The sequence below is a fragment of the Macaca thibetana genome, chromosome 16, assembly GCF_024542745.1.
Source record: "Macaca thibetana thibetana isolate TM-01 chromosome 16, ASM2454274v1, whole genome shotgun sequence".
NCBI classification, from domain to species: Eukaryota; Metazoa; Chordata; class Mammalia; order Primates; family Cercopithecidae; genus Macaca; species Macaca thibetana.
In genome coordinates this window covers 59,222,692-59,239,090 of record NC_065593.1, presented here as the reverse complement: position 1 = coordinate 59,239,090, position 16,399 = coordinate 59,222,692, and the positions used below count along the sequence as shown (strand labels likewise).

The window sequence follows — 16,399 nt, the reverse complement described above, 5'->3', positions numbered from 1 at the left end:
CACCCGCCGTGTAGCTGTGGGGCAGGCAGCCCTTGGTGACCGGGTAGCTTCTGTTTTCTTTCTTTGTCTAGACCTCACTCTCTTCCAGAGAGGATTTAAGCTGGCCTTCCTCACCGGTGCTGCCTGCAGACCCGTCCCTGGGATTTCGCTGTGAGTGGCGATCCTGTTGTTTCTAGACAGGGACCTCCATTGTGTTGGGGGGATTGGTTTCACTCCTGCTCCCAGTGAGCGGGGAGGGAACGAGAGAGCTCAGGTTCCGGTCGGGGGAGGAGACAGAGGAAGGTGAGGGGAGCACGGAGGAGGAGACTCTGGGGCAACTTCGTGATGCCGCCTGCGTGGCTCTGCCTGGGGACGCTTTGGGCCCAACTGCCCTGGCTGGGTCAATTGTTTCCTGCGGAAGGCAGGGATTTGTGCATCTCCGACTATCTCCTGACGGCGTGCCAGAGTGATTAAGCTAAGCCTCCTGGGGCCAGCAGGAGAGAGGGACAAATTGCTTTGTGAAATTGATTTGCTGCTGTTAGCATTTACCGCTTGCCCTGGGTACGCCCACAGTGGGAGGCGGCTGCGTGGGCGTCCTGCTCCCCCTTCCCTCCCCCATGGCACACGGGCCCTCACTTGGCACCTGCACACATCACCTGTCACGTGTCACATAGCCAGGCCTCAGGACCTGGACTTCAGTACCACTCACCTCAGGGCACAGGTCCAAAGTGTCCCAAATGCCCATGGAGGCAGACGGCCACCCACAGCTGCAGCCTGCAGACAGAATTGCCCCAAACACTCTTGGATAGGTGGGTTTCCCCAGGCCAGCGTGAGGGCTGGAGCCAGGAGACCTGAGAGGACACCTGGAGGCCCAGAGAAGAGGCATGAGCTAGCCCTGGGCCAGCGTCTCCCCATCTCTCTTTTTTTTAATTTGTTTTGTTTTAGACCGAGTCCCGATCTGTGGCCCAGGCTGGAGTTCAGTGGCGTGATCTCGGCTCACTGCAACTCCCTGCCTCAGCCTCCTGAGTAGCTGGGATTACAGGCGTGTGCCACCATGCCTGGCTAATTTTCGTATTTTTAGTAGAGACTAAAAATGGTTTTCACCATGTTGGCCAGGCTGGTCTCGAACCCCTGACCTCAAGTGATCCGCCTGCCTCAGCCTCCCAAAGTGCTGGGATTACAGGCGTGAGCCACCATGTCCGGCCTCTCCCCGGCTCTTGGGATCCCCTTCTGCCACCCCGGCTGCCTTCCTCCATCTCAGGGGAAGGAGGACAAGGAGAATATTGCCCTTGTCAACAACAGTTCTCTTAGAAGCTGTGTGAACTCAGGTGAGCATCATGGACCCACACACCTGGGTGCTGGTTCCATTCAGAGAAGAGGCGGTGCTGGGACTGGTGGATCCTTCCAGACAGAGAAATGTGGTTAAGCATCACCACCCAGGAATATAAAGCACGGACAGTTCCTTCCAGCGGGTCCCACTATCCACTATGCAATATTTCAAGAAGTGAACGCTTGGTAATGGAGGCAACATGGCCTCGGTGCACTCCAGGAGACGGGAGACTCAGGCTGCGGACGCCTCTGGATTTAGTAGCCTGCTTTCAGGCTCTCCTTGGGCACCAGCTCTGAGCAGGCTCTAGGCATGATTAGATGGTGGGAAGGGGGTCCAGGGATTGTGACTGTGAGAGAAGCAGCCTCAGCATCTCTCCTGGGCTGGAGCCAGGTCCATCACTCAGCTGCTGTGTGACCTCAGACAGGTGACTTCACCTCTCTGGGCTGTGGTAAGTGTTACATTAGACAAACCCCACAAGGCTCTTAGAACAGTGCCGGTTGGTAGGCCAGGCACTGTGGCTCATGCCTGTAATCCCAGCACTCTGGGAGGCCAAGGCAGGCGGATCACCTGAGGTCAGGAGTTCAAGACCAGCCTGGCCAACATGGTGAAACCCTTCTCTACAAAAATCAGCCGGGAGTGGTGGCACACACCTGTAATCTCAGCTACTCAGGAGGCTGAGGCAGGAGAATCGCTTGAACCTGGGAGGCAGAGGTTGCAGTGAGCTGAGATCACGCCATTGCACTCCAGCCTGGGCAACGGAGAAAGACTCTGTCTCAAAAAAAAAAAAAAAAAGAGCGCCAGTCAGTGGAAGCATTTGGCAAATGCTAATTGTGATTGTTGCTGTTTTCCCCTCCCTCGACATGCTCGGATATTTGTCATAATACAAGGACGTGAGGGTGGGGCACACCAGTGGTGCTCCTGGGGTTAGGGGGCTCTTCAGTCCCAGGCCGGGGGGAAGGAAGGAACGTGGGTCTCTCAGCAGCACCCCAGGCTGGACCCTAGCACAGCAGGCACGTCCCTTTAAAAATTTAAATTAAAAATATTTAAATTGTGGTAAAATATACATAACATAAAATGTACCACGTGAACTGTTTTTGAGTGGAGCGTTCAGTGGCATTAAGCACATTCACGTGATTGTGCAACCATCACCACCATCCATCCCCAGAACTCTTTTCATCCTCCCAAACTGAACTTTGTCTCCATTAAATACCAACTCCCCATTCGCCCTCCCCCAGGCCTGGGTACCCCCGTTCTACCTCTGTTCCAGTTACACCAGAGCCCAGGGAGCCTCATGTAAGTGGAATGATAGTGTTTGGCCCAAGGAGCCGGGTGTAAGTGGAATGATACAGTGTTTGACTTCTACCTTTGGTCTATAATGAATGATACTGCTGTGAACACAGGTGTAGAAATAGCTCTTCAAGACCCCTGCTTTTACTTCTTGTAGATGTGTACCCAAAAGTGGAACTGCTGGATGGTGTACCTCGCTTTTTAAACAGATGCAGAGACTGAGGCTATACAGAAGGGCTCAGAGGTTTGCCCAGGGTCCCAGCCACCTTAGTGGCAGAGCAGGCAGCATTTCCCCACCGCAAGTCTGTGGGTCGCTGGCACCATGCTCTCCCTCCCCAGTGTCTGTGTGGCCTATTTTATTCCCAGGCCTTATAGAAGGCTCTCTGGAAGACGTGAGCTGTGATGAATACACCAAAAGAGGGTCATCACCATTCCTTCTTTTTTTTTTTTCTTTTGTTTTTTTCTGGAGATAAAGTCTCGCTCTGTCGCCCAGGCTGGAGTGCAGTGGCACGATCTCAGCTCGCTGCAACCTCTGCCTCCTGGGTTCAAGTGATTCTCCTGCCTTGGTTTCCTGAGTAACTGGGATTACAGGTGTCTGCCACCACACCCAGCTAATGTTTTGTATTTTTAGTAGAGATGGGGTTTCACCATGTTGGTCAGGCTGGTCTTGAACTCCTGACCTCAAATGATTCACCCATCTTGTCTTCCCAAAGTGCTAGGATTACAGGCATGAGCCACCGTGCCCAGCTGAGTGTCATCACCATTCTGAACTAGTTTTACTCACACTCTGACACCAAATGTGTGAGGGTTGGTTCCCCCCCCAACTCCCCACCTACGTCTACCAGTTCTTCAGCTTTCCAGACAGCTGGGTGGCCTGCAACTCGCTTCCGTGCTGACACTGACTACCTGTAGTTAGCACAGACCTCACATTTAAGGCTCAGCCCCACAAGATTGCCCCCTCCTTCAGACAGCCATGACAAGTTCCAGGTTGTCACCAGTTCTTCTGGTTGACTGGCTATAAATCAGGGTTCCCATAACCCCCATCTCGGGTTCAATAGTTTACTAGAATGACTCACAGAACTCAAGAAAGTGCTTTACTTACTATTGCCGGTTTATTATACAACTCAGAAGCAGCCACAAGGAAGAGGTGCATAGGACTAGATATGGGGGAAGGGGCACCAAGCTTCCGTGCCCTCTCCAGCACCTTGACCTGTTCACCAACCCAGAAGCTCTTTGAACCCCATGGTTAGGGGTTTTTACGGAGGCTCCATCCCATAAGCATGGTTGATTAAATCATCCACAGTTGCTGATCAGCTCAATCTCCAGGCCCTCGCCCCTCTCCAGAGCTCGTTGAATCGGGAGCCTTAAGAACCCCTGCCCCCAGTTGCTCTTTCTCTTCCCTCTGGCATGGTGGCCAGATCCCTAGGCAATGAAGTGGAAGGAGGCCTCCTGCTGACCCATGGTGAACCTACTGTGGGAAAGAACCAGAAAGAACAGCTGCCACTTAGAGCAGGTGGCATCTCAAGGCTGTGTGTTACTGCAGCAAAACTGACGGCCGCCTGGGTCCTGAACACCTGAGGGATACAGCGTCCTCGGGGTGCACTGGCTGCCTTCACGTCCTTGAGCTTGGGGAAGTCCTGCCCAAACTTGGTTCTCCTGGAGTCTGTTTCATCTTTGAGGCAACCACTACCTTTCCATCAACTCCCTCTTCTGCTTCATTTAACCACAGGTAGGTTTTGCTCTTTGCAACTGACAGCCTGGGCTGATGGAAGAAGCTCTTTCAGCTGTTATCAAGCAACACCTCAGGAAGGTGAGTCTGCAGGCAGCTGGAGGCCTCCAAGGCGCTGGTGTCTGAAGCAAAGATAGGTCACTGGAGAAAGAGGTGGGTGGTGCGTGTGTGTGTCTGTGCATGTAGGAAGAGAACATGGTTGTGTGTGTATGCGTGTGTGTGTGTATAGAAAGAGGATGTGGGGGCCAGGCACGGTGGCTCATGCCTGTAATCCTAGTGCATAATTGGGAGGCTGAGGTGGACATACTGCTTGAGCCCAGAAGTTCAAGACCAGCTTAGGCAACATATGGAGAGTCTGTCTCTACAACAAAAAATGAAATATTAGCTGGGCATGGTAGTGCATGCCTATAGTCCCAGCTAGTCAGGAGACTGAGGCAGGAGGATCACTTGAGCCAGGAAGGTTGAAGCTGCAGTGAGCTATGATCATGCCACTGCGCGGGGCAACAGAGTAAAACTCCGTCTCAAAAAAAAAAAAAAGGACTTGGTTTTTGTGAGTGTGTGTGAGTATGTAGAAAGAGGATGTGGTCATATGAGTGTGCCTGTGTGTAGTGTATATGTGAGTGTACCTGTGTGTGTGTGTTTTGTGTATATGTGAGTGTGCCTGTGTGTGTTGTGTATATATGAGTACGTGTGTATGTTGTGTGTATATGTGAGTGTGTGTATGTTGTGTGTATATGAGTGTATGTTGTGTGTATATGTGAGTATGTGTGTATGTTGTGTGTATATGCGAGTGTGTGTATGTTGTGTGTATCTGTGAGTGTATGTTGTGTGTATCTGTGAGTGTGTGTATGTTGTGTGTATCTGTGAGTGTATGTTGTGTGTATGTGTGTATGTTGTGTGTATATGTGAGTGTATGTTGTGTGTATGTGAGTGTGTGTATGTTGTGTGTATATGTGAGTGTGTGTGTATGTTGTGTGTATATGTGAGTGTGTGTATGTTGTGTGTATATGTGAGTGTGTGTGTATGTTGTGTGTATATGCGAGTGTGTGTATGTTGTGTGATTCTGTGAGTGTATGTCGTGTGTATCTGTGAGTGTGTGTATGTTGTGTGTATCTGTGAGTGTGTGTATGTTGTGTGTATCTGTGAGTGTGTGTATGTTGTGTGTATATGTGTGTGTATGTTGTGTGTATATGTGAGTGTATGTTGTGTGTATATGTGAGTGTGTGTTGTATGTATATGTGAGTGTGTGTATGTTGTGTGTATATGCGAGTGTGTATGTTGTATCTGTGAGTGTGTGTATGTTGTGTGTATCTGTGAGTGTGTATGTTGTATGTGTATGTTGTGTGTATATGTGAGTGTGTGTATGTTGTGTGTATATGTGAGTGTATGTTGTGTGTATATGTGAGTGTATGTTGTGTGTATAGGTGTGTGTGTATGTTGTGTGTATAGGTGAGTGTGTGTGTTGTGTGTGTATGTGAGTGTGTGTGTTTTGTGTATATGTGAGTGTGTGTGTATGTTGTGTGTATATGTGAGTGTATGTTGTGTGTATATGTGAGTGTATGTTGTGTGTATAGGTGTGTGTGTATGTTGTGTGTATAGGTGAGTGTGTGTGTTGTGTGTGTATGTGAGTGTGTGTGTTTTGTGTATATGTGAGTGTGTGTGTATGCTGTGTGTATATGTGAGTGTATGTTGTGTGTATATGTGAGTGTGTATGTATGCTGTGTGTATATGTGAGTGTATGTTGTGTGTATATGTGAGTGTGTGTGTATGCTGTGTGTATATGTGAGTGTATGTTGTGTGTATACGTGAATGTGTGTGTATGATGTGTGTATATGTGAGTGTATGTGTATGTTGTGTATATACGTGAGTGTGTGTATGTTGTGTGTATACATGAGTGTGTATGTTGTGTGTATATGTGAGTGTGTGTATGTTGTGTGTATCTGTGAGTGTGTGTATATGTGAGTGTGTGTGTATGTTGTGTGTATATGTGAGTGTGTGCTGGGGCAGCATCACAGGAACTCACCTGCCAGAAGGCGAGGCAGTCCCCCACTGTGCCTGGGTTTGGATCCTGGCTGCTCCAGTCTCCTGACATGGGTCCTTGCACACATTAACCTCTCAACACCAGTGGCCACATCTGAAATATTGCGAGAACAATACTCAGGATTGCTGGGGAGCTGTAGGAGTGGAATTATGCAAAGCATGGCGTGTCGCCCGTAACAGATTTCTGGGCCACGGTGGTGGTGCCAACACAGGCCGGCCACGGCGTGCACGGGGTCTGGCTTTGTCTTCTTGTCTCCCTCTGCTCCTCCCTCCTCCGGCCGAGGGAGCCCGGCCTGTCCTCCTGGCCACAGTTCGGGAGGCCGTCGTCCTCAAAGCTGGGCACCAGCTATGGCTCTCAGTGTCTTCAGCCGCCAGGATTCATGTGGTCGGGATCCAGTGTCTCTTTATTGTTTTTAAAATGTTTTGCTGCTGGGAAGCCTCAAGCCTCTCCACAGGGGGACATAAATAAAGGCAGGAACTTGGCCATTAGTAGGCTTCACGTGGCGTTTCCACCTGGGAGCGCCCTGGCGTGCTGCAATCACCCCTCATGGGCCAAGAGCAGGGCGGGAGGGAAGCCTCTGGAGCACTCGGGTTCCGGAAGGTGCGTCTTACTCTCTGGGCTGCAAACAGATGGGGGTACCTGGCAATGTGCCCCCAGGGGGAGTGGGGCAGGCCCACCTTTGGGATGGAGCATAGCGGCCGTGGCGGGGCAGGTGAGAGGCGGCATCTCAGGGTGCCCCTTTCCACGCCTGCCTGCATTCCTCAGCTGGGTGTGGGGCTTGCACACAGGTCGTGCAGGCTAGAACCCAGAGCCCCGGGTTGAGCACCCCCTAATGGTTGCGATTCAAATTTGGAGCCAGGCTGACTCTGGTTCAAGTCCTGTCGCTGTGTGCCGGCCGTGTCCCTGGACAGGTCGCACAAGGTCTTGGTCTCCAGTGTGTAGACCAGAGACTGTGAGACTGTGAGACTGCCACTCCTGGGTGCTGGGCTCAGAGCCGCTGGCACCAGCCCTTTGTTCTGTTACTCCCAGAACTCAGACCTTGCAGGCAGTCATGGGAGAGGTCTATGTGTGGAGCTCAGAACTCAGCGAGCACCTCACGTGCCCGTAAGACCTCGCCATCTCCTACCCAACCCAGATGAGGCTCCTGCTCCCCAACCCCGGCAGGGAGTCTGATCTCATCCTAGCTCAAAGGTGGAAACTGAACGTGGGCCTGGTGGCAAAGTTCCTCAGGGGGTTCAACTTCCGCCATGTGGAGGAGGTGGGAGGCATGGCTGGAGGCCTGGCATCAGGCTGGGTGAGTTGGACCCCGCAGGCTTGAATCCAAGAGGGCTCAGAGGGTGAGAGGGGCCCCAGGCCACATCTCCAACAGCTGCCCACCTAGCCCTGTGCCTCTGCCTTCCTTCCTTTAAAAACTGCTACAGGCGCATTTTCTTTGATTACTTTTATACTGAATAACACTATCCTTTTTAAAGCAAAAAATACATGCCCATGATAAACAATTGGAACCGGACAGATCTTTATCGAGGCCCCTCCAATGTGACCTTCCATGTGACTCCAAGACAGAGTGACTTTCCATGTGTGTTTTCGGGAGATTGTGGGGAGCCGCTGAACCTGGGAGCAGTGAAGGCACAGGCGAGAGCTGTGGCCGGGAGAGTCACGGAGAGCTGCAAAGATGAAAGGGGGTGGGGGGAGGCCGATTAGAAAGCCGTGCTGGAAGCTGGGTGAGGAGCAGCAAAGGCGGGGGTTTCCTTGACGATGCCTGGAAGCCAGCCCAGGGTGGGGGGGTCTGGGGGAGCTGCGGGGCTGGCCCTGAGTTGGAGATTGAGGGTTTCCTTGAGGATGCCTGAGAGCCCTGCCAGGGTGTGGGAGGTCTGGGGGCAGCCGTGGGCTGGCCTTGAGTTTGAGATTGAGGCCCAGGCTGAGAGCTCGGTGACCCCTGCATCATGGGTCCGCTCGAGCTGCACGCTTCCCAGGAGCACGAGCAAAGAGGCCGGAGGGAGGCGGGCAGAACAGGCCAGCAAGGAAGGTCCCAGAACAGGGCACGCGTTCCCTGGCCCTCCCCAGGCAGCGCTAAGAGGGAAGAGAAGCTCTGCCCACTCCTGCCCTCTCCTGCCCCCTCCTGCCCCCTCCTGCCCCCTCCTGCCCCCTCCTGCCCCCTCCTGCCCCCTCTCTCCTGCCCCCTCCTGCCCCCTCCTGCCCCCCCCTCCTGCCCCCTCCTGCCCCCTCCTGCCCTCTCTTGCCCTCTCCTGCCCTCTCCTGCCCTCTCCTGCCCTCTCCTGCCCCCTCCTGCCCCCTCCTGCCCCCTCCTGCCCCCTCCTGCCCTCTCTTGCCCCCTCCTGCCCCCTCCTGCCCCCTCCTGCCCCCTCCTGCCCCCTCCTGCCCTCTCTTGCCCTCTCCTGCCCTCTCCTGCCCTCTCCTGCCCTCTCCTGCCCTCTCCTGCCCCCTCCTGCCCCCTCCTGCCCTCTCCTGCCCTCTCCTGCCCTCTCTTGCCCTCTTCTGCTCCTCCTGCCCCCTCCTACCCTCTCCTGGTCCCTCCTGCCCCCTCCTGCTCTCCTCCATGGAGTCAGGGGGCCCCAGGTGGCTGTGACCAGCCCATTCAGGGATCTGAGCCCTAGAGCCTGTCTGCTGGCCAGCCGGGATAAACAGAGCCAGCTTGGCTGCAGCCACGCTGACCCTGCGACCTTCCCCAAGGTCTGAGGATGCCGCACTCCCTTAGTGCCAGCAGGTTGTAATTGGGTTTCACACGGGGCCCTCTGGCACTGACCTACATGTCCCAGTCCCTGCCTCCTTGGTCTCTGAGTGTGTGTCCCTGATGGTTCTGTAACCTCTGGGTATGGGCCTCCTTCCCTCCCCGCCTCGTCAACTGCTCTGATTCCACCGGGCAAGGTCAGGCTGGCAAGGAAGGAGTTGGAGCTGGAGTCCGGGCACCAGGCACAGAGTGTGCTTCCCAGGGGCTGCCTGTGGGGGGGCTCCCAGTCTGCCCACTCCCGAAATAAGAAGAGGCGCCCAGAGAGGAGGAGATTCTGGAGGGGTGGGCAGCAGGCACCAGCTGCCATCCCCAGGAGAGTCACAGCCTGTGAGGATGTTGACCCTGGTAAGACCCACCTCTCTGAAGCTGTCTCAGGTGTGAGTGAGGAGAAACAGGGGTCTCTGGGGACTGAGCCCTCATCTCCAGTGCAAAATGCAGAGGCATGGGAGGAAATCAAATGAAACAGTGTGTGTCAAACACAAGGCCTGGCGCCAAATGGAAATGTCCCCCTGCCTGTCCATCTCCCTCCCTCCCCCACCTCCTTATCTGCAGACGGAGGGACTGGATATCCGGGCAGAGCATCTTCTGTGAGGCGTAACCTCCCGGGAGATGCATGTTCTGGGGTTCCCCACTTACAGTTGAGAACACAGAGGCCAAGAAGGGTGAAGGGACTGCCACTGAGTCCCAAGGCTGTTCCAAGTGGCCCAGGACTCAGCTTTGGTCCTCCTGCCCTCAGCACCTTTGGTCATCACCTCCGCTCGGTGTGCAGGAGGCTCCTGCTCTGGGTGCCCAGATGTTCAGCAGCTTTGTACTTAGAAATTTTGAGGGGGGCGGTCGGGCGCGGTGGCTCACGCCTGTAATCCCAGCACTTTGGGAGGCCAAGGTGGGTGGATCACGAGGTCAGGAGATCGAGACCATCCTGGCTTACGCGGCGAAACCAAGTCTCTACTAAAAATACAAAAAATTAGCCGGACATGGTGGCAGGTGCCTGTAGTCCCAGCTACTCGGGAGGCTGAGGCAGGAAAATGGCGTGAACCTGGGAGATGGAGGTTGCAGTGAGCCAAGATCGTACCACTGCACTCCAGCCTGGGTGACAGAGCGAGACTCCATCTCAAAAAAAAAAAAAAAAAAAAGGCCGGGCCCGGCGGCTCAAGCCTGTAATCCCAGCACTTTGGGAGGCCGAGACGGGCGGATCACGAGGCCAGGAGATCGAGACCATCCTGGCTAACACAGTGAAACCCCGTCTCTACTAAAAAAATACAAAAAACTAGCCGGGCGAGGTGGCGGGCGCCTATAGTCCCAGCTACTCGGGAGGCTGAGGCAGGAGAATGACGTAAACCCGGGAGGCGGAGCTTGCAGTGAGCTGAGATCCGGCCACTGCACTCCAGCCTGGGCGACAGAGCATGACTCCGTCTCAAAAAAAAAAAAAAAAAAAAAAAAAAAAAAAAAAATTTCGAGGGGGCAGAGGGTGTCCTAACCTTGTCCCTCAGCAGGTCCTTACCCTGGTGCCTTCGCCAGACACCCGCTGTGGCTCTCGGCTCAGTGCGTAGCCGAGTGTGTTCTCTTTGGGTTCTGACAGATTCCAGCTTGTTCTTTGAGGCCTCGTCAGTTCCAGCCTGCCGGGAAGCAGGTGCTCATCTTTAATGGGATGCCTTATCCTGGGCTCCACAGGCTGCACGGGGCCTTGTTCAGGTGACTCCTCCACGCCGAGGCCTGTCTCTCTAGAGGAGGAGCCTCAAAAGGATTAGCAGGGGGTGCAGATGACTTTGTTTTTAAACTGAGGCCAAAGCTTTCACCACATCTCAGAGACAGAGTGACCTGAACGTGGAGGTTTGGCTGGAGCCAGGCAGGTACCATCCACTGCGGTTCCCGCCCCTCCTGCTCGGAATCCCCCACTGCCCTCCCCCAGGACCTGGTCTCTGATTTCAGACCTGCCTCTGCTCTGTTTCACGTCTCCTGCAAGCAGACAAGCATGAAACCTGCCCTCCGAGGCTGCATGAATAATAGAACTGAAATCATCCCTAGTTAAAAATAGATATTCTTCTTAATAAATATTTTACATACTGTCTTTAGGATATACAGATCCCCTGGCTGAAGAGTTAAAGCAAATCCTGTTATCGAACCCAAAAGATGTAGGAAAGGCTCTGCCCGGGCTCTGCCAGTGTGTTCCTGCACCACGGCTCTTGCCTAAAGCCACCCACTCGGCGGTGACGTCCGATGCAGACAACGCACACACGGATCACGTCGGAACTCATAGCCGGGAGCGGCTTGGGGATTCTTGGGTGTATTAGTCACCTGTGAATTTTAGGGAGGCAAATCAATTATAAAGTGCCCCTTGGTTAGTGAGGCTTGGAGTTCAGAAAAGCCAAAAGCAGGTTCTTACGTTGCTGCTGCGAGGCAAGGCCTTTGCTATGAATGGAAGCTGGGGTGTCTGGGGGCAGCTATGTGGAGGAAGAGAAAATTCTGGGCAGAAGCAGTTGGAGTTTAAAGTGCTGGCCCATTTCTGAAAACTTTTTGCAAAAACTTTGGATCGGACGTCACTGCAGAGTGGGTGGCTTTGAGGCAAACACAGCAATCTTGAAGGTCTCCATTAATGAAGGCATGGCGTGGTCTGGATGCAGCAAATGCATTTGAATGATCTGCAGGAAGGCCTCGTAGCCTTGCTCCCCACACCCATGCACTTCCCCCAGAAAGACAGGGGCAGCTAGGAAATGCTGAGGCCTGCCCAGTGTGCAGACCACTTCCAAGTGACCCCACGCTGCATGGCTCAAGGCAAAGGCTGGAGTGTCCTTATTTAACACAAGAGGAAAGGGGATACTGGAAGGGCAGAGTATGCTGGGGCTGGAACAGACAAGCCAAGTGAGGCTGGAGGGCCCATGTTTCACTCCCTCTGCCTCACACCTCAGCTGGTCTGCCTACGTGGCATTCTTGAACTGAGTGAAGAGACCCTTCTCTGTCAGGGCCACCTGCCCCACGGAGGGGCTGCTGTCTTCCTTGTGCTCAACATACCTTCAGGACGTTTTGCTTTAGCACCCAGCACCCTGGATGGCACGTAGGGGTCCAGGCATGTCTCTGCTCCAGAGAGCGAATCCCCGAGCACCTGGCTTAGAGCTGGGCCCCTGGTAGATGTTGTTACATGGACGGGTGGGTAGGTGGATGGGTAGGTGGGTGATATGGTTTGGCTGTGTCCCCACCCAAATCTCATCTTGAATTGTAATCCCCATAATCCCCACGTGTGAAGGGAGGGACCTGGTGGGAGGTGATTGGATTATGGGGGTGGGAGGGATGGGTGGATAGATGGAGGGATGGAGGGGTGGATGGATGAATAGGTTGATATGGATAAGTGGATGGAGGGATGGGTGGAGGGGTGGATGGATGAATAGGTTGATATGGATAAGTGGATGGAGGGATGGGTGGAGGGGTGGATGGATGGATGGATGGAGGAGTGGAGGGGTGGGTGGATGGATGGATGGGTGTGTGTATGGATAAGTGGATGGAGGGATGGGTGGATGGGTAGATGGAAGGATGGATGGAGGAGTGGAGGGGTGGGTGGATGGATGGATGGGTGTGTGTATGGATAAGTGGATGGAGGGATGGGTGGATGGGTAGATGGAAGGATGGATGGAGGAGTGGAGGGGTGGGTGGATGGATGGATGGGTGTGTGTATGAATAAGTGGATGGGGGGATGGGTGGATGGGTGGATGTGTGGATCAAGGGATGGTGGATAGGTGGATAGAGGGATGGGTGGATGGATGATGGAGAGAGGGATGAGTGGATGAATGGATGGATGAATGATGAATAGATGGGAGGATGAATGATGAATAGATGGGTGGATGAAGGGATGGGTGAATGGGTGGATGAATGGAGGGATGGGTGGATGGAGGGATGATGGATGGTGGGGATAAATGGGTGGGTGGATGGATGGGTGGATGGGTGGATGAATGGAGGGATGGGTGGATGGAGGGATGATGGATGGTGGGGGTAGATGGGTGGGTGGAGGGATGGGTGGATGTATTGATGGTGGGGTGAATGAAAGGATGGGTGGATAGACGGATGAGTGGAAGCATGGGTGGATGGGTGCATAGATAGGTGAATGGATTGAGGGATGGGTGGATGATGGATGGTGGACGGATGGGTGGATGGGTGTATAGATGAGTGAATGGATTGAGGGATGGGTGGATAGATGGATGAGCGGAAGGATGGGTGGATGGGTGTACAGATGGGTGAATGGACTGAGGGATGGGTGGGTGATGGATGGTGGACGGATGGGTGGGTAGGTGGATCCATGGCTAGATGCACAGAGGGAAAAAGGTACCTTGTATCAAACTCCAAAGGGAGAATTAATTGCAGCATGAAATGGGAGTCCAGGACCTCTCTTATTTCAGAGTTAATTGTGTAGATGGGAACAGTGTTTAACCCTTCCCTCTCCCACTGCCCTCTGTCAGCTGCTTCCCAGTTCCTAAATTATTGGCTCTGAAAAGTGGGGGCTGGGGGAGTTGGGGAAAGAGTGGAGATGCTGAGCCTTTCCCATGTGACCAGCCTCCAGAGGCTTCCAGGACAGACTGTGGAACCATGGTTTGTAGCCAGGAGCAGGTTAGGGCATTATGGTGTCTCCCCAAACAAAGCAGGGTGCTCTAGCATCAGGCAGTCAGGACTCCATCTGCTCAGTGAGTGTCTGGTCAGCACCCACTCAGGCCAGGCTGTGTGGTAAATACAAAATAAGTTAAAAAATAAAAATAAAGACATTCCATTATTTCAATAGAAAGGATTTTTTAAAAACGTGTCACTGGAAGTACACTTGCTTTACATTTCCTGCTTTGGAAGATGTAAGGGGAAAAAAGTCATGAAATGTTTTTATTTCGCTGTGATTGAGCAAACTCTTAAAATATTAAACTATTGCTTAATAATTGATTAAAACTAATCTCTGTGGGAGCCAACCACCCATTTGGTAGGATCTCTTTAAACTTTTAGGGGCTTTTAGCTCCCCCTGGCCGCCTAACCTTTCTCTTGTCTGATTCATTCCGGGCTCTGCAGACGTTCGGTCTCTTGTGGATTGATGATGTCAGGATGCTTCTATGGGGCTGTGGGACAGCTGATGAGGCTGGATTCTGAACAAGGAACATCCTAGGACACAGTGTCTGCAGAGGCAGTGAGGGAAGAGGAAAGAAATGTCTATGAATAATTGTACTGCAGTTTCTAAAACTTGGGACAGGAGTCAGAGAGAACAGCCCTGTGGCCTTCAGAGCCACTTAAGTTGTCTGTGACTTGAGTTTTCCACACAATGACAATGATGCCTGCCTCTCCATTTTCCCAGGAACGCTGAAACTATCGAGCAAAGTGGTTTAGAATGTGGGCGCAGGCATCCGAGTGTCTGGCTTCAAAACTTCCCCAGCAAGTTACCGAATGTGTGACCTTGGACGTGTTTTTTATTTCCTCTATACCTCAGTTCCTTATCAATAAAATGAGGATAGTAATATTAATAGAAACCTTCTTCTGTGCAGATGAGGTGAGGCAATGTATGTAATGTTCTTAGCACTGGCCAGGGCTGGGCAAAGGCAGGGCTCACTATGCATTTACTATGCTTACTAAGAGCTGAAAGGCCGGGCACTGTGACTCACGCCTGTAATCCTTTGGGAGGCTGAGGTGGGCAGATCACCTGAGGTTGGGAGTTCAAGACCAGCCTGGCCAACATACAGAAGCCCCGTCGCTACTAAAAATACAAAAAATTAGCCGGGCACGGTGGCATATGCCTGAAATCCCAGCTACTCAGGAGGCTGAGGCAGGAGAATCGCTTGAACCCGGGAGGCAGAGGTTGCAGTGAGCCCAGATCACACCATTGCATAAGAGTGAAACCCTGTCTCAAAAAAAAAAAAAAAAGGAAGGAAGGAAGGAAGGAACCTAAAGGAGACTCTGATTTTTAAAACAACTATTTTGAGGCCAGGCACAGTGGTTCACACCTGTAATCCCAGCACTTTGGGAGGCCAAGGCAGGAGGATCACTTGGGCCCAAGAGTTCGAGACCAGCCTAGACAACTTGGCGAGACCTCATCTCTATAAAAAATGTGGAAATTAACTAAGTGTGGTGGAACATGCCTGTAGCCCCAGCTACTCAGGAGGCTGAGGTGGGAGGATTGCTTGAGCCAGGGAGTTCGTATCACTGCACTCCGGCCTGGTGACAGACGGAGACCCTGTCTTGAAAAAATAAATAAAACAAAAACAACAACTTTAAAAAAGGGATCATTAGGTGAACAACTGAAGCCTCTGAAACTAAACAGTCTCAGCCAGGCGTGGTGGCTCACGCCTGTAATGCCAGCACTTTGGGAGTCTGAGGCGGGCGGATCACCTGAAGTCAGGAGTTTGAGATCAGCCTGGCCGACGTGGTGAAACCCTGTCTCTACTAAAAATATAAAAAATTGGCCAGGTGTGGTAACTCACGCCTGTAATGCCAGCACTTTGGGAGGCTGAGGCGGGTGGATCACCTGAGGTCAGGAGTTCGAGACCAGCCTGGCCAACATGGCAAAACCCTGTCTCTACTAAAAACACAAAAATTAGCCGGGTGTGGTGATGTATACCTGTAATCCCAGCTACTTGGGAGGCTGAGGAAGGAAAATCGCTTGAACCCGGGAGGCGGAGGTTACAGTGAGCCAAGATGACACCACTGCACTCCAGCCTGGGCGACAAGAGCAAAACTCTATCTCAAAAAAAAAAAGAAAGAAAGGAAGAAAAGAAACAAAGCAGTCTCAAAGAAATGTTTGTACACTTGTATTGATAGCAGCACTATTCACAACAGCCAAAATGTGGAAACAACACAGATGCCCATGTAGAGACAAAACCCCGTCCCTACTAAAAATACAAAAATTAGCCAGGCGCGGTGGCGGGTGCATGAATGGGTAAAGCAATGTGGTATGTACGTACAACGGGGTATTATTTAGCCCTGAAAAAGGAAGAGAATTCAGAGGCTGGGTGCGGTGGCTCACAACTGTACCTATAGTCCCCGCACTTTGGGAGGCTGAGGCAGGAGGATGGCTTGAGCCCAGGATGTCAAGACCAGCCTGGGCAACATAGTGAGACCCTGTCTCTACACAAAAAATAAAGAAAAATCAACCAGGCGTGGTGGCACATGCCTGTGGTTCCAGCTACTTGAGAGGCTGAGGTGGGAGGATTGGTTGAACCCAGGAGTTGTGGCTGCAGTGAGCTGTGATCATACCACTGCACTCCAGCCTGGGCAAGAGAGCAGGAAACCGCCTCCCGCAACACACGCAAAGGAGGGAGATTCTGACCCATG

The 16,399-nt window shown here is 52.7% G+C and overlaps 1 protein-coding gene across 1 annotated transcript in view; it reads left to right on the top strand.

The window, feature by feature from the left end:
* Window positions 1-16,399, top strand: part of RNF213 (ring finger protein 213) — a 322,271-nt gene that overhangs the window by 231,617 nt on the left and 74,255 nt on the right. The gene's annotated exons all lie outside the window — the stretch shown is intronic.